This window comes from Balaenoptera musculus, chromosome 13 (genome assembly GCF_009873245.2).
Source record: "Balaenoptera musculus isolate JJ_BM4_2016_0621 chromosome 13, mBalMus1.pri.v3, whole genome shotgun sequence".
Classification (NCBI taxonomy): Eukaryota; Metazoa; Chordata; class Mammalia; order Artiodactyla; family Balaenopteridae; genus Balaenoptera; species Balaenoptera musculus.
The window spans coordinates 59,287,890-59,309,614 of NC_045797.1; the positions used below are offsets into that span (position 1 = coordinate 59,287,890).

At 46.0% G+C, this 21,725-nt stretch overlaps 1 pseudogene; it reads right to left on the reverse strand.

Moving 5' to 3' along the window:
• Positions 1 to 18,115: 18,115 nt before the first annotated feature.
• LOC118906262 lies at positions 18,116 to 18,666 on the reverse strand (annotated as a pseudogene).
• Between the last annotated feature and the right edge of the window lie 3,059 nt (positions 18,667 to 21,725).

Here is a 21,725-nt window from a genome sequence, read left to right on the forward strand (position 1 = left end):
ACTCATTCTATGAGGCCACCATCACCCTGATACCAAAACCAGACAAAGATACTACAAAAAAAGAAAATTACAGACCAATATCACTGATGAATATAGATGCAAAAATCCTCACCAAAATACTAGCAAACAGAATCCAACAACACATTAAAAGGATCATACCCCATGATCAAGTGGAATTTATCCCAGGGATGCAAGGAGTCTTCAGTATACACAAATCAATCAATGTGATACACGATATTAACAAATTGAAGAATAAAACCCATATGATCATCATCTCAATAGATGCAGAAAAGGCTTTTGACAAAATTCAACACCCATTTATGATAAAATCTCTCCAGAAAGTGGACATAGACAGAACCTACCTCTATGCAATAATAGAGGTAGATAATAATAGAGCAATAATTAAGGCCATCTACGACAAACCCACAGCAAACATCATTCTCAATGGTGAAAAACGGAAAGCATTTCCTCTAAGATCAGGAACAAGACAAGGATGTCCACTCTTGCCACTATTATTCAACATAGTTTTGGAAGTCCTAGCCATGGCAATCAGAGAAGAAAAAGAAATAAAAGGAATACAAATTGGAAAAGAAGAAGTAAAACTGTCACTGTTTGCAGATGACATGATACTATACATAGAGAATCCTAAAGATGCCACCAGAAAACTACTAGAGCTAACCAATGAATTTGGTAAAGTTGCAGGATACAAAATTAATGCACAGAAATCTCTTGCATTCCTATACACTAACAATGAAAGATCAGAAAGAGAAATTAAGGAAACAATCCCATTCACCATTGCAACAAAAAGAATAAAATACCGAGGAATAAACCTACCTAAGGAGGTAAAAGACCTGTACTCAGAAAACTATAAGACACTGATGAAAGAAATCAAAGATGACACAAACAGGTGGAGAGATATACCATGTTCTTGGATTGGAAGAATCAATATTGTGAAAATGACTGTACTACCCAAAGCAATCTACAGATTCAGTGCAATCCCTATCAAGTTACCAGTGGCATTTTTTACAGAACTAGAAAAAAAATCTTAAATTTGTATGGAGACCCAAAAGACCCCGAATAGCCAAACAGAGCTGGAGGAATCAGACTCCCTGACTTTAGACTATACTACAAAGCTACAGTAATCAAGACAATATGGTACTAGCACAAAAACAGAAATATAGATCAATGGAACAGGATAGAAAGCCCAGAGATAAACCCACACACCTATGGTCAACTAATCTATGACAAAAGAGGCAAGGATATACAATGGAGAAAAGGCAGTCTCTTCAATAAGTGGTGCTGGGAAAACTGGACAGCTACATGTAAAAGAATGAAATTAGAATACTCCCTAACACCATACACAAAAATAAACTCAAAATGGATTAGAGACCTAAATGTAAGACTGGACACTCTGAAACTCTTAGAGGAAAACATAGGAAGAACACTCTATGACATAAATCACAGCAAGATCTTTTTTGATCCACCTCCTAGAGTAATGGAAATAAAAACAAAAATAAACAAATGGGACCTAGTGAAACTTAAAAGCTTTTGCACAGCAAAGGAAACTACAAACAAGACGAAAAGACAACCCTCAGAATGGGAGAAAATATTTGCAAACGAATCAACGGACAAAGGATTAATCTCCAAAGTATATAAACAGCTCATGCAGCTCAATATTAAAAAAACAAACAACCCAATCCAAAAATGGGCAGAAGACCTAAATAGACATTTCTCCAAAGACATACAGTTGGCTAAGAAGCACATGCAAAGATGCTCAACATCACTAATTATTAGAGAAATGCAAATCAAAACTACAGTGAGGTATCACCTCACACCAGTTAGAATGGGCATCATTAGAAAATCTACAAATAACAAATGCTGGAGAGGATGTGGAGAAAAGGGAACCCTCTTGCACTGTTGGTGGGAATGTAAATTGATACAGCCACTGTGGAGAACAGTATGGAGGTTCCTTTAAAAAACTAAAAATAGAATTACCATATGACCCAGCAATCCCACTACTGGGCATATACCCAGAGAAAACCATAATTCAAAAAGACACATGCACCCCAATGTTCATTGCAGCACTATTTACAACAGCCAGGTCATGGAATTAATCTAAATGCCCATCAACAGATGAATGGATAAAGAAGATGTGGTACATATATACAATGGAATATTACTCAGCCATAAAAAGGAACGAAATTGGATCATTTGTAGAGACGTGGATGGATCTAGAGACCGTCATACAGAGTGAAGTAAGTCAGAAAGAGAAAAACAAATATCGTATATTAACACATATATGTGGAACCTAGAAAAATGGTATAGATGAACTGGTTGGCAGAGCAGAAATAGAGACACAGATGTAGAGAACAAACGTATGGACACCCAGGGGGGAAAGCGGCGGGGGGTGGGGGTGGGGGTGGGATGAATTGGGAGATTGGGATTGACATGTATACACTGATGTGTATAAAATGGATGACTAATAAGAACCTGCTGTATAAAAAAAGTAAAATAAAATTAAAAAAAAAAAAGAAGAGGCCATATGGGAAAAATAAAAAATAGACAAGCACAAACTGAGAGAAGAAGTTGGCAGTGGGGCAGCCATAAGGGGTGTGCTGCTTGGTCTTCCTTCATGAGAGAAACACCTGCCAGGTGTGTGATTGGCTGACAGCCAGTAGACGCCATGCCTTTAAGATCCACCAGTGTTCAAGCCAAGGCCATGCTCTCCCTTGCCCGGTCCCTGCCAGTGACTGAGCATGGTGGGAGAACCTAAGCTGAGCCATTCCTGCCCAGTGTTGGTCTCCTTTAAAAGGCAAACTTTCTTCTGGGGCTCCCCATTAGCCTGGCCGAGACCTTTCAGAACTGCCTACAGAAGAAGGCCCTTCCTACTCAATCCTCCTCTCTTTTCTTCCATCACAGGTATCAAGAGCTGCATTGGCGTCTGAAGATTCTTCCCAACCACTCCTGTTCCTTTTCCCACTACCCTTCAGAAGCATTGACCCCCCAATAATTGTCTTGCACTTCCAATTTCCTCTTGGTGTCTGCTTCTTGGAGGACCTGAACAGACATAGCTTATAAATAACAGAGGACTAGTATCCAGAATGTATATGTAAAAACAAACAGACTACAGATTGATGAGATAAATAACTCAATAGAAATTAGGCAAAAGATACAAACAGGCAAGCCACGGAAAAAATCTAAAAAGCCAATGAATACACGAAAAGATGGCTGTTCTCACTAGTAGTCGGGGAAATGTAAATTACAGGAAACCAGATACCATTTTATACCCGTAAGATTGGTAAAAACTGAAAAGAACAACAACAAAAAAAACCCGAAAAACCCAAAACAAACAAAAAAACCGCGAAACATTTGCTGAAGTATTGGGTAAGATGTGGGGCAACAGGAACATGTGTGCTGTTGGTGGGAGGGTGAATTCATGCGACCACGTTGGACAGTTTAGTCGTTACTCATTTAGTAAAGATGACGGGACTTCCCTGGTGGCGCAGTGGTTAAGAATCTGCCTGCCAATGCAGGGGACATGGGTTCGATCCCTGGTCCGGGAAGATCCCACATGCTGCAGAGCAACTAAGCCCGTGCACCACAGCTACTGAGTGTGCGCTCTAGAGCCCGTGCTCCACAACAAGAGAAGCCACCGCAATGAGAAACCTGTGCACCGCAACGAAGAGTAGCCCCCGCTCGCTGCAACTAGAGAAAGCCAGGGCATAGCAACGAAAACTCAAAGCAGCCAAAAAATAAATAGATAAATAAATAATTTTATATAAGACGAGGAAGTACTTACCCATCTTTGGAGACTTTCCCACATGTACATAAGGAGACACACAGAAGAATACATTGCAGAATTATTTGAAAGAGGAAAAGAACCTAGAGCAATCTAAATGTCCAGCAAGAGAAAAATGGATGAATACATTGTGAAACAGATATGCTACAGAATATCATACAGCAAATATGCTACGGAATATCATACAGCAAAAATTTCCACATGGAATGGAAGTGAAAAACTGACTTTCGGCTGTGAAAAGTCCTAATAATGTATACTTTATTTATTTTGAAAAAAGAAAAAAAAGAGAGGGAGAGAGACTTGTTTATCCTCTAGTCGACAGGAAGTAAGTTGACAAGTACTTTTGATGTGATTTGTCTTGGCTACACTAACTGCTGAAGGAGACTAATTCTGATTTTGTAAATCTTTCATCTATTAAAAACAGACGGAAAAGTGTCATTTGTTAACAAATTGTTTTCTCATCAGTCCCAGCAGCTGTTGAAGTTGCCAGAAGTTTGGAGGTACTCTCTCAAATGTCTGCCTTGAGTGGGCCTGGCATTCGGAAGTACAAAGGGAGGGGAGAGGGGTGAGGAGGGGGCTTTCGTGGGGGAAGAGGAGGGGTAGGAGTGGGAGGGCTGGGGAGCTACCTCACTGGCTCTGCCTTCCTCTAGCCTGAGGCTGACAGTCCAGCGGCTGCCTCTTGTGTGCTGTCCTGGAATTCTTATTATGTCTCAGGAATCTGGCTCTGGCCAGTGATGAAATTACAGACAACAGTGCCCAGCCTCACCCATGTGACCTGAGAGGGGAAACCTCTCTTCTGGATGCCGGCTTTGGAAAACCTCCCAGACCTCTCTGCCAGGGCCTTGTCCCCAGTTGCCTTCCTGACCTGGTACTGACAAGCCCTGAGCTGTGCACTGGCCCCTCCCTTCCACTAGGAAAGTATTCCTCTGCTGCCTTTGTCCACAATAGGTAGTAAGCACTAAGAAAGCAAACCAGAGCAGGTCTGAGGCTCAGAGTTTTCAATCAGAGGGAGAGTTATTTTATTTTAATTTTTAATTTTTAAATTTTATTTTTGGCCACACTGCGCTGCTTGTGGGATCTTAGTTCCTCTACCAGGGATCGAATCCGTGCCCTTGGCAGTGAAAGTGTGGAGTCCTAATCACTGGACCACCAGGGAATTCCCATTATTTTATTTTTAAAAATCCTATTCAGAAAATGTTCATTGAGCCTTATGAGGTACCTGGGCGACAACATGGAACAAGATTCTGATCTTGTCCTCAAGGCAGGTAAAGCTCAGAGGAGAAAGAAGGTAGGCCTGTGAACAGGCAGTTATAAAAGGATGAGATAAGTGCTGGGATGGATAAGAGCAGGGTGCTTGTACCCACTGGGGCCAGATGAGAGATGCTGGTGCAGTGCTGTTGGGAAAGGAAGAGGTGTGTGGTAGGCAGAGTAACGGCCCACAGAGGTCCATTTCCTAATCCCCAGAACCTGTGTCACCTTACAAGGCAAAAGGGACTTTTCAGATGTGATTAAGTTCAGGATTTTGAGATGGGAGGATTATCCTGGATCATCTGTGTGGGCCCAGGGTAGTCAAAAGAATCATTAAAAGGTGGAAGAAAGCATATGGTCAAAGTCAGAGAGAGTGGAAGATGCTGTGCTGCTGGCTTTCAGGATGAAAGAAGGGGCGAAGAGCCAAGGAATGCAGGCAACTGGAAAATACCAAGGGAACTGACTCCCCGCTAAAGCCTCTAGAAGGAACACAGCCCTGCTGACGCATTGATTTTAGCTCAGTGAAGCCCATTTTCGGACTTCCAACCTCCAGAACTGCAAGATAATAAATTTGTGTTATTTTAAGGCACTAAGCTTGTAGTAATTTGTTACAGCAGCCGTAGGAAACTATCAACTAATATAAGGTGAATAGGTTCAAGAATGATTTAGTAAATAATTTGATGAGAGAGAGGAGGGGAGAGAAAGGCCTCACGGGATTTCTGGGTCAGGCATTAAGGTGAATTGAAGTCCCGTACCCTGAGCTAGGGTCCACTGGAGAGGGCTTGGGGGAAGAGGGATGGTGACGAGATACTCCCTTTTGGACACATTACAATGTTAAGTTTGAGTGTCTACCAGTGTCAAGGTGAAGATGTCCAGTAAGCAGTTGTCTGCCAGGAGAGAAACTGGCCTGGAGACCGAGGTTGTCCGTGGTAACTAAAGTCCTGGGTCACATGAGGTAACCCACAGAGTGACACTGGGGAGAGAGCTGAGGACAGAGCCCCACGTTGGAGGGAAAAATCTCTTTATAGGTAGAGACACAGAACAGAACACACCTCCAGAGAATTTTTTGTTCTGTAAGCGTTTCTGTTCTTGTAACTTCTTTGCCCCCAGGGCTCTTACAAAACCTCCTCGTGTACAAATGGACAGATTTCGGTGCTGCACTCCTGGATACTCCCTTTTATCTGGGAGGCTGGTTCTCAGCCTCCCAGACACATACGGGGCTTTAAAATGTCCCTGGGCTCCAGCTCCCACTCTTTCTTCATGCAGAGCAGCTCCACGTGTCCTGCTTGGGGACATCAGGGTCTGCACACAGAGTCTGCCTGGCAGCAGCGAGCCCTGCCTCTTCTCTCTGGTTCTCCTGCTCAGATTTTGGTCCTGTCAGAAGGAGGCCACCTTCCTGACTCTGCTCCTGGCATTTGAACCTGAGCTTAATTTGACTGTTTCGGAGTTAGAGTACCTCAGCCCCGCTCCCTAGCTTTTGTATGTGCTGTTCTCTCTGCCTGGAACACCCTTCTGGAAAATACCACCAGGTCTGCCTGACTCAACTTGCAAAGCACTTCTGCAGGATTTTTTGTCCATGGGAGATAGTTTCATGTGGATCGTGAATGACTGTTTACTGGCCTGTGTCCCTCTTCTTGACCACGAGCTCCTTGTGAGCACGGACCCTGGTTTATTTATTTCGGTATCCCCAGCACCTAACAGAGTACACAATTCAATAAATGTTTTTGCTGAACTGAACCCATCCTTCTCGACTGCGTCTCTGTCTGCATCTGACAGCTAGGTGAGCTTGCACAGCTGACAGGCAGGCACTAATTAGCAACAGGTGAATAGCTGTGCTCAAACCCACATGCTTTCCTTACATAACAGCCCTCCTGGTTAGCTGGCTCCAGGCATCACATGAAAGCCCCTGTCGCCTCTTCCTCTTCCCGTGCCAGAGGCTGCAGGGATCACACATCTCGGCCTCCCTGACAGATACCTGTCTTTGGCCTCACCTATCTTGCTTGACAGGGTGAGCCAGGCAGGAAGAAATCGCCTCTGTCTTAGAATGTTCTGGCAGGCCCAGAACCCACACGGAGAGAGCCAGACTGAACGTGTGGCTGGAGGGAGGGAGGGGAGAGGGGCTAAAGGGTGAGGGTGGAACTGAGTCTCCAGCGCTATAAAATTCCATTTTCCCCCGGTGGGTGGGGTGTTGAGAAATGCTAGGATAAATGAACCTGAAAATGAAAAGGAACTGGGTAAGCCCGTGAGTGATCTCAGCTGTTACTCGCCTGTCACGTGCCACCCTCTGAGTTCTGGTTTCCAAAGGGAAGGACCAGCTGGTGCAGGTCCTAAGGACACTTCTCAGTTGCCTGGCCAGTCCAGACAGCTCAGAGGGAGCCAAATGCAGCCACAGCTCTTTGTTTACTTTGCTGCGCTTCCCCCAGTCTAGAAAAGAAAGCAGATCCAGCGGATCCAATTACAAATGTGGCCTATGTACCTCCTCCTCACCCCCAAGGTTAAAATAGTTGACTCAACAATGTACATAATAACCCTGGAAACATTGAGCTACATGTCATTGAAAGTTTAAATACAAAAGCCACACAGAGATCGATAAGTAGTGAAGAGGTGAACTATTTAAGACTTTATATAGCTCAGTGGGCCTGCATTCTGCTGAGGAGTGGTTCTCAAACAAGCCGGCATCAGCGTCACTGGAACCGGTTGCTGGCCCCGCCCCTAAAGTTGCTGCTGCTCTAGGTCTGGGGTCAAGTAGAGCATCTGTAGTTCTAACAAGTTCCCAGGAGATGCTGCCGCCGCTGGTCCAGGGGCCCCTGCTTTCAGAACCGCTGTTTTCTTTAACAGCTAAAGAAACTCGTTTAGAGAGAAATTAAACCAACAAATAAACATACACAAAAGCGTACTGGGTGAAAACCTGGCCTCAGGGCAGTTGCAAACAGAAGGCCTCTGGACACTTCTCATTGCCCCTTGTATGGTAGTTCATGCGCTTCCAGAACTATCCAAGGTGGAGGAGAAATGGCTTTTCCAAAGGGGGTACCCTGGGATTCACAGCCTTTCCCCTCGTGGCTCCCACGATGTCCCTCCCATGATGTCCCTCCCACATGGCGTCTATGTATCCAGCCTCCTGGTGCACAAGCAAGTGAGGACGAATCTCAGGGGACAGTACGTTCAAGACTGTGGGATTTGGAGGTTAGAAGGCTCAGCTTGTACTAACCAAAAATATTACTGTTATTTCCAAACCTTTCTAGTTTCCTGCTCCTCTCTATTCCCCTAGCCCTGACTTCTGAGTCTAGTATCTTCTAAAGCTGACCTTAAATGCCAATGTTTCTCCCCCTTGTTTTTCCAAGAACATAACACAACACACACTTCTCTGTGGAAACTGAGTTATTGCTTTTGTCCTTAGTTTCCTGGGTGAATCAAGGTAATTTTCTGCTTGGGCTCCATGTCCACCCTTTGATTGCACTCCAGTGTCATTCTCCCAGAGGCTGGAACAGCCTCAGTTCCCTTTCACGAGACTTCCTGAGTTGGACTCAGCCATCTCTTCCCCGCTCCAAGATTACAGCCTCAAGCTCAGCTCCTCCAGAGAATTCTCATCCCTCTCCCAGTGAGCTGGCTCGCAAATGCCATGGCCTACTTTAGACGACTTTGCACTGTAAAGAAGTCTCTTTCTCTCTCTCTCCCCTGAGGATGATCTCTCACTTTCTAGGCAATAACTTCACTCAAATGCAACCCCTCCCTACCCCCACCCACCTAGGCCAGATTAAAAATTTGGTGGAGGGAGGAGGGTGGAGGGACGGAGATGTTTTGCTAGTGAAATATTCATCATGGGGAAAATCAGAGTCTCGTTTCTGACCCTTTGCACTTAAAAAAAAATGCAATTTAGTGCTGTTATTATTTGGGGTGAGATTTCTTTTTTTTTTTTTTTTAATTTATTTTATTTTATTTATTTATTTTTGGATGCGTTGGGTCTTCGTTGCTGTGCGTGGGCTTTCTCTAGTTGCAGTGAGCAGGGGCTACTCCTCTTTGTGGTGCGTGGGCTTCTCACTGCGGTGGCTTCTCTTGTTGCGGAGCATGGGCTCTAGGCGCGCGGGCTTCAGTAGTTGCAGCACGTGGGCTCAGTAGTTGTGGCTCATGGGCTCTAGCGCACAGGCTCAGTAGTTGTGGCACACGGGCTTAGTTGCTCTGCGGCATGTGGGATCTTCCCGGACCAGGGCTCGAACCCGTGTCCCCTGCATTGGAAGGCGGATTCTTAACCACTGCGCCACCAGGGAAGCCTGGGGTGAGATTTCTTAATCGGTTCTGTATTTATGGTCTCTAAAGGTCTTAATCAGGTTCTAACCGCTACCACCGAACCATCAAATCTTGTGACTACAGGCTGTGTTTTAGTGAGAGAAACTTACACATTGCGTCGCAGACTGTTTTAGTCTTAGGCTGCTTCAAATATTTGCTGAAGGAGAGAATAAATTACGCTCCTGTGATTCCATGGGCCTTAGCTTAGTTGTATGATGGGATTCATTATAATAATATCATACCTCACATAGACTTTGCCTCAGAAAATATTGAAATTAAAAAAATACTTTTGAGATTGGAAAAGGTAAAATCTGCAAAAGGTTTTTGACCTCCACAGAGAAAATCTCAGTGCCTACGCCCCTTACTTGCGTAAAGAGAGTAATTCTCTCCTGGAGGAAGATGACAAGAGTCAGAGGTCAGGGCCTGTGCAGCTGGGTCACAACACAGGAACTCTCAGTCCTTATTTTCTAACCCAGAGCTTTGCTGGGATTGTGTGTTGGCGTACTTGGTGAAGCTCCAGAACTCTGCTGCTTCTTACCTCTTATCACACTGGTCCATTGCTAGGATCACACTTCTTACCTCTGATCACACTGGTCCATTGCTAGGACTGCCTCATGAAGCGGCTGTGGAAGCCAGGCCGGCAGAGTCCACGGTTTGGCTTGGGATCTGATTCAAGGACAAAGGTCTTCATGCCATCTGAGCAAATCCCAAGAACTGGTCACTGCTGCATGCCATTCACGGCTCACATCTGGGGTTTAGGAAATCCAGACTCAGAGCCAAAGATGTCATTCCGGCTGTACAAGAAGACTGTCATTGACAGACGCTGTGGCCAGTGTGGCAATCCAGCCAGCGGCTAACCCGACACACAAGAGCCACTCAAAATGCAGTGGGACCCTCTTCCTCTGCAGTCTTTCTGCTCCAGAGGAGACCCTTCTCAGGGTCACCGGATGATCGTCTCTGGGCAGTTTACATTAGAACCACTGCAGAAACACTGAGTGATGCGTGGGAGACCCCCAGCCCTTTGCTGCCCGGAGTGGTCAGCTCGGGCCAGGCCCCCAGGGTTTGGGGCTCATTTGCTCACGTTGCTCCCTTGGAAATAGCAGAGTGAAGTCACTCAGGCTGGGTGCCTGCCTTCCCTGCTCCCAGCCCACCAAGGGGGTCAAGGACTGCTGCTCCCAGTAAAGGGCTCTGCAGAGAAGAACAGGCTGCGTTTTGGAAATTAAAACTCCTTTTTTAAAAGGTCCACCTCACTTCGAACTCAAGGTGGGGGGTTTCTTTGTCCCCAGCCAGGAAAATGAAAGGCAGAGGAAAAGCTGGGCAATCCCTTCTTTAAAGGTGTTTAGGGTAAAGACGATTCTCTGTACTTTCCCCGGGGAGCTCTTTAGGGAAAAGAGTTGTTTCTCGTCCTGATTCCGTGACATGTATGTGCTCATGCTCCCCCCACTATAGTCAGGGGCACACCTGGGAAATCGTGGAGTAAGGGGCGCTTCTGGGACCCTGCAAACGAAGGAACCCAGATGATTGTTTGGGCGACAGGTCATTACAGTGGCCTTTCTCTTCTGGGGTAGACTAAGGCTCTTGGGCAGGATGGGGCTGATGAGGCCCCACAGTGCACATGCAGCGGAATGAGGGCGAGGCCCCGCCTCGGAGGGAGGAGGACCCGCCCAGCTTCTGGCCAGGGGAACATGTTGCTGTTAATAATAATAAACATTTATTGAGCATTTACTCTATGTTAGGCACTGTTCTAAACACTCGACATGCATCAGCTTCATTAACAACCCTGTAAAACAGATGCTATTATTATCATCCCCATTTTACAGATGAGAAAACTGAGGCACAGGGAGGCTAAGTCACTTGTTCTAGGTCACCTGTGCAGGAAGTGCCAGACCCATGATCTGACCCCAATCAAGTCTGACTCCAGAGCCAGCGCTCTTAATGTTCACATCCTGCTGTCCCATGCCCTTCACTGTTTGGGTATCAAGGACAAGTATTTATCTCACACGTTGTTTATGCCTAAGTAGGTTCACATACTTGATCACATTTGATTTCTTTCTACAACAGCCCTAGGAGATGGGTGGATTGAATAATATTGTCCCCATCAGATGCTGAGGAGACAGAGACAGGTCGAGCACGTTTGGCAGCATCGCCTTACTAGTTAGTAATAAACTATTCAGGGCTCCTGATGTTGAAGGAACATTTGCTCCGTTGACCCACAAGGAGTTAATCCGGCGTGTTGGATTAGGAACAAGTCATGCACCAAAGGGAACTCAAGGTGTCAGGTGATTTATGACCCAGGCCTTACCCATCATGACCCGCTTATAGAATAGAATGGAATAATTGCTCAAGGTGCTTAGGGTTGCAAGGACAAGACACGGAGGCCTGGCTCTCCTCAGGTGATGGATGTTGACTACAAGGCCACAGGAGGAAGTACGGAGCCCTGGAAAGCATCTCAACAGTGGCACAGCTGTGCCTCGTCCCAGTGCTGCCAACTCTGGCCATGGGATTGCCTTGGAGAAGTGGAACAGGGGCCAGTCCTTGTTGAGAGCACCCCGTCTTCCTGTGGTCACTCCGACATGCTCTCTGTGAGACCCTCATATTCAACCCCTGACACAGGGGGACCTGAGGATCTGGTCACCATCAATAAGGAGTGTCCCTTTTGGCCCACCTCCCTGGTGGCAGCCTCACTTGGTCCAGTGTGTGGATTGCTTTTGGTCTGGGCATCTTCTGTCTTCCAGCTGGTCCCGGGCGGGACACTATCCAAAATAACTTCACCAAAAGAGCCTCCTGGATCCCTTTCCTCAGAGCAGGACTAAGGGCTCGCCAGGCAGTAACCATTGGTGGCCTGTTAAACACGATGCTAGAGCTAGAAGAGACCTTAGAAACCAACTTTTTTTTTTTTTATTTATTTATTTATTTATTTATTTATGGCTGTGTTGGGTCTTCGCCTCTGCGCAAGGGCCCTCCCCAGTTGCGGCAAGTGGGGGCCACTCCCCATCGCGGTGCACGGGCCTCTCACCATCGCGGCCCCTCCCGCCGCGGAGCACAGGCTCCAGACGCGCAGGCTCAGCAGCCGTGGCTCACGGGCCCAGCCGCTCCGCGGCACGCGGGATCTTCCCAGACCAGGGCCCGAACCCGTGTGCCCTGCATTGGCAGGCAGCTTCTCAACCACTGCGCCACCAGGGAAGCCCCGAAACCAACTTTTAATTTTATTGAAAGGCCAAGTGTAGTGAGTCAAGACATTTGCTCAGGACCCCTGGGACTGTTCATAGCAGAGCTGGAAGCAGAGCTGGATGTAGAGCCCGGCTCCCGACTCCAGGTCCAGCACACCTTCTGCTGCCCCCAGGAGAGGCCAAGGAGGGGTCTTCCGTCTGCTCCACTGAATGCTCGCTAAGTGCTGCCCAGTAGTTAAAAAGAAATAAAAGCAAGACTGTCTTTGTCCTAACATTTCTATACCTTCTCTTCCCCACCAAATCCCTGCTGTCTGATTTGGGGCAGACTTGGTACAGAAGGGGTGAGAAGGCATGAGGAAACCCCACACAAGAGCCAGGAATCTGTCTGCTAGAGGGAGAGACGTGGGAAGCATCAAGCAGGTGGGTGGGTATCAGACAGACACCACGTATCTTCGATCCAGAGGCACTGCCACCCAATGCTGCCCAGGCTTCCTGGCACTGTCGGCCGCCTGCCCTGCCCCACCCCCCAGAGGGATAATGCAGCCAGAGGCCACGCTAGAACCTGTGAGGCATGGAACACCAAGTAAACAACCCCCAGGAATTTCTCTTACTTGAATTTCAGCTCATTTACTTGGAAGCATCTGTCCTCCCGTCTGGCTGGGGAAGGGGAGAGTAGGGGTGGGAAAGGCTAGGATTACAGTGTCCTTCTGCCTAAAGGAGGCTGCTGGTCGAGAGTACCAGTGGTTCCCTAACACTCTTCCCAGCATGTTTGCTGGGGGTATTGCAAGGACAGAGGGTGGGGAAAGGGCTGCAAGGTCAGGGGCACGGTCTGGGCAGGCTACCTTCCTCAGAAATGTTCTCAGTCTTCTGCCTATTTTATACATAGTAGTTTGTATCTGTTAATCCCATACCCTGAATTTGTCCCTCCCCCCTTCCCTCTCCCCTTTGGTAATCACAAATTTGTTTTTTATGTCTGTGAGTCTGTTTCTGTTTTGCATATACATTCATTTGTATTATTTTTTAGATTCCACATATAAGTGATATCATACGGTATTTGCCTTTCTCTAACTTATTTCACTAAGCATATTATTCTCTACGTCCATCCATGTTGCTGTAAATGGCAGAATTTCATTCTTTTTCATGGCCAAGTAGTTAATATATAAATATATATAGGTATATTATATATATATTATACCTATATATATTATATACCTATACCTATATATATTTTATATATACCTATGTATATTAATCTATATATTAACTATTATATATATTATATATAATATAATAATTATTATATAATAATATTATATTATTATATATAATATTACATATTATATATAATAATTATATATAATGTGGTATATATATATATATATATACACATCTTCTTAATCCAGTCATATGTTGATGGCACTTGGGTTGCTTCCATGTCTTGGCTATTGTAAATAGTGCTGCTGTGAACATTGGGCTGCATGTATCTTTTTTTTTTTAATTAATTAATTTATTTTTGGCTGTGTTGGGTCTTCGTTGCTGTGCACAGGCTTTCTCTAGTTGCGGTGAGCGGGGGCTACTCTTTGTTGCAGTGCACAGGCTTCTCGTTGCGGTGGCTTCTCTCATTGTGGAGCACAGGCTCTAGGCGCATGGGCTTCAGCAGTTGTGGCACATGGGCTCAGTAGTTGTGGCTCATGAGCTCTAGAGCACAGGCTCAGTAGTTGTGGTGCATGGGCTTAGTTGCTCCGCGGCATGTGGGATCTTCCTGGACCAGGGATTGAACCCGTGTCCCCTGCATTGGCAGGCGGATTCTCAACCCCTGCGCCACCAGGGAAGCCCCAGGCTGCGTGTATCGTTTCTTTTCTTTTTTTTTGCATGTATCTTTTCAAATTACTGTTTTTGTTTTTCTCGGATATATACCCAGGAGCGGAATTGCTTGGTCACATGGTATTTCAATTTTTAGCTTTTTGAGGAACCTCCATACTGTTCCCCAAAGTGGCTGCACCAATTTACATTCCCACCAACAGCGTATGAGTTCCCTTTTCTCCACATCCTCACCAACATTTGTTATTTGTAGATTTTTTGACGATAGCCATTCTGAACTTCTGTCTGCTTTAAATGGTGGATTCTGCCTAAATGTTGTTTCAGGTGAAGATCCTGTTGCTAAAACGTTTTGAGAAGCACTAATCTAGTGAGAAGATGTAGGAAGGGAGAGAGCATGGTTTTAGGCAAATACCTGCCACTGGCTTTGGAGTGACCTTCGTCAAGGCTGTTCATCCCTGGGTCAGACCTTGGTCATTTCCACTTGGAGAAAGGCTCACCTGGGCTCTGTCGTCTCCTCCCTCACAGCCTGAGTAGGCTGCCTTCCTCGGAGATGTTCTCAGTCTTCTGCCTGTGCTCTTAGGCCAGCCCCACAGCTCCCTGCCCTCCAGGCTCCCCCACCTGCCTGCCACCCCATCCCTAAAGTCTTTCTTAGATGGGCTCAAGGGTGTGACACTAACTGAAAAGATTAAAGATTAAAAGATTAGAAAAATGATTCCAGATCAAGGTGTTATCATCACATAAATTGACAAGGAAGAAGATTGGAGGGGGTGAGGGAGAGGGCAGGAAGTGGGAGGAGGGATTCTGAGCCTGCGAACACTTCCAGGGCTACTTTTAGCAATTAGCATTTACTGTCTAGTCAAATGAGCTTCGTAGATCCAGTAGAAAGGGATGCAGAGAGTTTGAGGCAGCTCCTGCTGGCTCTGGTTAGGTAGAGTACACTAATTAGAATTGGGTGGGAAGCCAGAAAAGACGTAATTACTCATCTGATTCCAAATGAGGCTCATTGAACCAATGGGAAGCTTGCCACGGTAACACACTCTGTTGGAAAGGTCAAAGTCATCAAATGAAAACTGCAGGCAGATCAGGAGTGTACCCTTACAGTCAACGGAGGACTGACAGGTCTCCATAAAAAGGACTGGCACCTTTGCTGACTGTTGAGTTCCCAAACGCAAGCTTGCTCTCCAAATTCCATGACTAGCAAAATACTCCACCTCCCCCGAGTGCCTCCTTGCTGTTCTGTGCAGTGTTATCTATTAAAGGAAAGATGACTTTTCAAAACAGCACTCCCTATGTAGTAGGTGTTCAGGTGGGGGGAACTTAAGTGATTTGGGGAGTAATGATGATGACGAAGAAGATAAAGATAAAATGGGGGAAAAAACCCACCAATTATAAACAGATCAACAAATCTGGATTTTTAGAAAATGGTTTTTGGAGAATACCTATTCTCCCCAAAATAGAGGATATGGAAAAAAAAAAAACAGACCTAACTTTTCCATTAAGATTGTTAGGATCGGGCTTCCCTGGTGGCACAGTGGTTAAGAATCCGCCTGCCAGTGCAGAGGACATGGGTTCGAGCCCTGGTCCAGGAAGATCCCACATGCCGCGGAGCAACTAAGCCCATGCGCCACAACTACTGAGCCTGCGCTCTAGAGCCCGTGTGCCACAACTACTGAAGCCCGTGTACGTAGAGCCCGTGCTCTGCAACAAGAGAAGCCACTACAGTGAGAAGCCCGCGCACCGCGATGAAGAGTAGCCCCCACTCGCCACAACTAGAGAAAGCCTGCGCACAGCAACGAAGACCCAACGCAGCCAAAAATAAATAAATAAATAAATAATTTAAAAATAAATAAAGTGGGTGCTTACTCTAGGCTGCTTGGATACTGAGCCATCTGGGACTGGATGGGAGTTCCCGCCTTCTCCCTGTAGGAGGTGCTGCATCTCAAGTAAGCCTGCAGGCCCAGGGGTTCTTTCCCTGACAGGATAGTCTCTAATGTCCCACATTGGTGTCTAATATCCTAAGATCTGGGCAGTTGGCATTTTCAGACAACTCCTGTAGACAGCTGGCAAATACAGACTGCCTGGCACCGCTGTCAAGTTTGTTCTGGCACTTGTACTATGTGAAGAAAGAGTGACGGTTGGGGTGGGAGCCTCCGTTGCCACACAGACCCACAGTGTGGGCCCTGCAGCTTCCTGGCCCCTGTGTGTCTCTCTGTGGGAGACTGGGTAGATCCAAGGGACCTTAGCTTTCACTTATTTGGTAGATCCTTGTTTGATTCATTTACCCTATCCCCAAGGTAGCGTATTCCTTAGCCCATGCCTGTGACATCATGGAATTTGTCTTGGACCCTAGTAAGAGGGACCCATCTTGCGTGACACCTTGTTTGCAGAGATGGGTTAATGACATTCGCCTTAAGGGACTGGGGTAAAAATTCACTTGGCGAGCCAGGCCCAGAGGCAGCAGCCTGAATAAAGGCATGAAGTTGTGCCTGGGCTTGGCATACTCAGGAAATGACAAATGCAGTGTGGCTTTAGTGCTGAGTGCCTGGCGGGGTGGGGATAAGAGGTGACAGATGACGCTCGAGAGGGATGTGGGGCTAAAGAAACTTCTCTTTCCTTGAGAGGAACTGAATATCTGTAAAGGCTTCTAAGCTTGGGAATGACAGGGTCAGCCTCCCCTCCCCCCAACCTCTGGTACCCTGGAAAATACTTAGGGCAGGCAGTGTGAGGGTGGGCTGCAGGAGTAGGGAATGGTTGTTAGGGAGTGAAGGCAAACTCTGATGAGGCTCAGATAGAACCATGAAAGTGGGGATGGAGAGAAGGGGTCTTTCTTTTTTTAAAAATTTATTTTATTTTTATTTATTTATTTTTGGCTGAGTTGGGTCTTCGCTGCTGTGCGCGGGCTTTCTCTAGTTGTGGCAAGCGGGGGCTTCTCTTTGTTGTGGTCCGCGGGCTTCTCATTGTGGTGGCTTCTCTTGTTGCAGAGAACGGGCTCTAGGCACACAGGCTTCAGTAGTTGTGGCTCGCGGGCTCTAGAGTGCAGGCTCAGTAGTTGTGGCGCACGGGCTTAGTTGCTCCGCGGCATGCGGGAATCTTCCCGGACCAGGGCTCGAACCTGTGTTCCCTGCACTGGCAGGTGGATTCCTAACCACTGTGCCACCAGGGAAGCCTGAGAGTAGTGGTCTTTCAAAAGAAGAATTAACAGGATTTGATGGCCGTTTCCTAGTGGGGGGGGGGGATGCATTTGAGGAAGGAGTTGAAAGGAAGAAGAAAAGCAAATGATGCTCAACAGACATTATTTTTCTTCCTTTCTTTCCCTCTAGAGGACAGAGGTTAGAAGGTCTTGTCTAGAGGACAAGGGCTAGAAGGTCCTTTCTGGGGAAAGGGCTGACTGGCTAGTTTTGAGAGACCAAGATGGAAGCCTTGGTTCTCGGGCATTAAAAGGTCCCCTGAGCCTTTTCATCTGGCCTGGTGGCCCTGTTTGCCCACTTGCCCACAACTGTCCATGTTGGGCCCCAACATTGCATCCCTGTCCTCCTTGTTAAAAGACAAAGAATACCAATAACCATTACTATGTTGAGACCTTATATAATTTATCTAAAAAAAGAATCTGTTTTCAAGAAGAAGAGGATCAACCATTAAATACGGAGCTGAGGTTTGGCAGGCACCACAAATCTATCTATCCAGATAATACTTTTCAATACAGGGCTTCTCTTTCATCTTTAACATATCACAGATAGGCCTAAGGAGTCATCCGGCATCTTGTTGTCTCTGTAGTCGGACAACTTAGATAGTATTAATCAGCCTGCTGAACGGCTCCTTTTTCAGACACATAGATGCTATCCAAAATTTTTCTGGTATTTTTGTTTTTAACAGCCATGGCTTGCTGAATCAATGCAGCTGAGTTTGATGCAAGTTCAATGTTGTTTCCTTCAAGAATTAACTCATCTTTATGGCCTTGAGAACTGAACAAGCAACGCCTGGCCTTATCTGAGCCCTGTGGACGTATTGATATTTTGTTCCCAAGAAATTTTGGAAATAACGTTGATGGGGAAGTGAGTGTACACAGACCTCACCTTGTAACGAAAGCCCAGGGTAGCATCCTTGATCGTGTTCTGTTCATGGCTACAGAGTGCGAACAATAGCCAGTCCCTTTCTAGTTCCCTACTGTTTGTCAACCTGGAGCTGCTTCTTTTTCTTTCCAAGGAGACTGAGTTCTACATTTATGTCACTGAAGTCCCTCTGCAGGTTTCCGCTGGGGTCCTTCACAATAGCTGTGCTTCCCTTCAGAGTGAAGTCGATATTTTCTGGAATGTTGACAGTCTAATTGCTGAGAATGGTCTTCATTCTTGCTGTAGATGCAGCAAAGAGAGCTGTGTGTTTAGGTTAACCCTGGTAAGCAAGTACAAAGCATGGTGAAGCTGTGTAGGGAGAGATGGGACAGGTTCAGCATTTGCTGGGAAGAGGCCTAATGCTTTACATACCTGTAAACATCTCATTTAATCCTCCCAAGACTCTTTAGGCATTGGTGTTCTTGTTTCATAGTCCAGGAAGCTGTGGCTCTGAGGTTAGACAAGTGACCATATCTATCTGAAGCTGAAGCTCTTGACCTGCCCCCAAGATGCATTCCTGGGATGGGCAAGGGGGTCAGTGGTCCTGGCTGTGATTCCCAAGGGGTGCTCACTCTGTCGAGTGGTTACCTGATGCTGATTTCCTGAGAATCCTCATGTGGTCTTGAACCCAAACCAATGGGCCCTTTGACCATCCTCATTACAACCACTGTTAGGATAATCAATACGAAATTGAAGCAAGATGGTTAAATATATCCCCAAAATCAAAATACATTGCAGCACAATTTTTATCTATCAGTAGTAAATTAAAGCAGGCAGCCTGTCAGAGTACTGGATTCTCCTTTGGCCCGTGTATAGTTATTGGTTTTCTTACTACAAGCACAGTGCCACTTCTTGATCCCTGTGACTATATTATAAACAGATGCCAAAAACCAGCAGGTCATAGGCTATATCCAGGCTATAGACATGTATTATTAGGCCTGGAAGGTGGCTTTAATTTTCTTGTTTTGAAAAATTGAGATAGTTATCAACAATGAGATAAATATTAAGAAATTTCACCTAAAAACCTTATTCTGACTTCTTTTGAAGACCCAAGATCTACTTTCCCCCCATAGTAGCAGTTGGCTGGAACCAGCAGCTAACCCCACAGCTGTCCCTGGCCCTGGCCTGTTGGCCACAGTCCCCTGGAGCTTGCTTCATTCACCTAGGTTTCCTGCCTGGCCCTTCTAGGCATCTGGGTTATGGCTTCTGTATGATGCTGATCGAGTTCCCTAATTAATTACTTATGTTAGATCAACTTAACGGTATGAACACTATGAGAAAAGTGTCTGCCCCAGGACCCGAGGTCTATGGTTATGGATGTGATGGTGTAGATCCTAATGTTAATCGAGAGAAGTGCTGTAGACCTGTAAAACATGAACGTTCTTACATCCCAGGGCAAATGCTCCACAGCCAGCCCAGCTGACTCCAAATCCTGTTGGGAGCGAGCACTTCCTCTGGTCCTGACCCCAAGCCCCACCCATACCCAGAAGCCAGCCTCTCCAAGGATTAGCCCTTCTCTGCTCCAAAGGCACGAGCCAGATTAACACCAACAGCATGGTGTTAATCCGGCCTGCCCTACCCTGGGGTGGGTGGTCTTCAGCTGCCAGATGAAGTGACAGAGATCCTGGAAAAACACTGTCTGCAACAAATCCAGATTCCTGAGACGACAGCCTTGCAGACTGGCTCTGGGTGCCAGGGGGAGGAAAGTCCAGAGGGAAACTGTACCTGAAAATTCACATCTCTTGTCCAATTATGGATTGGTTTCTTTTTATTTTGGTCTTTGACTTTATATAGCTCTTTTTTTTTTTTTTAAATTATTCAATAACTTAGACCTTTTTTTTTTTTTAAGTGTAAGCTTTTTTTTTTTAAACTTTGGGTTTATTTATTTATTTATTTATTTATTTTTGGCCGTGTTGGGTCTTCGTTTCTGTGCAAGGGCTTTCTCCAGTTGCGGCAAGCGGGGGCCACTCTTCATCGCGGTGCGCGGGCCTCTCACTATCACGGCCTCTTTTGTTGTGGAGCACAGGCTCCAGACGCGCAAGCTCAGTAATTGTGGCTCACGGGCCTAGTTGCTCTGCGGCATGTGGGATCTTCCCAGACCAGGGCTCGAACCCGTGTCCCCTGCATTGGCAGGCAGACTCTCAACCACTGCGCCATCAGGGAAGCCCTATATAGCTCTTTGAATTTGCTTTAGAATAAACAATTATAGTAAACATCATCTATTTTAAAAAAGTTTTATTGAGATGTAATTCATATATTATACAACTCACCCATTTAAAGTACAATCCAATGGTTTTTGATATATTACAATATTAACTTTTAAAATTTGTGGTAAAGCATATAACATAAAATTTGCCCTTTTAACCATTTTTAAGTGTACAATGCAGTGGCATTGATTACATTCATATGCTGTGCAACCGTCACCACTGTTTTCAAAATGTTTTCATCATCCTAAACCGAAACTCTGTGACCATTAACAATAACTCCTCATTCCCGCCCTCCTCCCCAGCCCCAGGTAACCTCTAATCTCCTTTCTGTCTCTATGAATTTGCCTTTTCTAGATATTTCATATAAGTTGAATCATATAGTATTTGTCCTTTTGTGTCTGGCTTATTTCACTTAGCTTAATGTTTTCAAGGTTCATTCATGTTGTAGCATGTGTCAGAACTTCATTCTCTTTTACGGCTGAATGCTATTCATTGTGTGTACATGCCACAGTCTGTTTATCTATTCATCTGTTGATGGGCACTGGGATTGTTTCCAACTTTTGGCTGTTGTGAATAATGCTGCTGTGAACATTGGTGCACAAGTGTCTGCTCGAGTCCCTGCCTTCAGTTCCTTTGGGTGTATATGCCTAAGAGTGAAACACCATCCACTTTAGACTTCCTCTCCCATCCTGGCTACTCACACCAAGAAAATTAACTCTGATCCTAAAAATAGACAGATTTAGACATTCTAGGGGAAGCTGACCGTGGCGTGACCACTTAGGGGTACCTGAGTCCTTTGTCTCTTCAAAGCCACAAATGAGGGACTTCCCTTGTGGCACAGTGGATAAGACTCCGCGCTCCCAATGCAGGGGGCCCAGGTTCGATCCCTGGTCAGGCCACTGGATCCCACATGTGTGCTTCAACTAAGAGTTCGCATGCCACAACTAAGGAGCGAGCCCACATGCCGCAACTAAGGAGCCTGCTTACTGCAACTAAGACCTGGGACAACCAAAAAAAAAAAGCCACAAATGATATCACTCCTCTGTTTGCAAATAGCCAAGCCCCCATGGAGGGCAGTGTGTGGGGA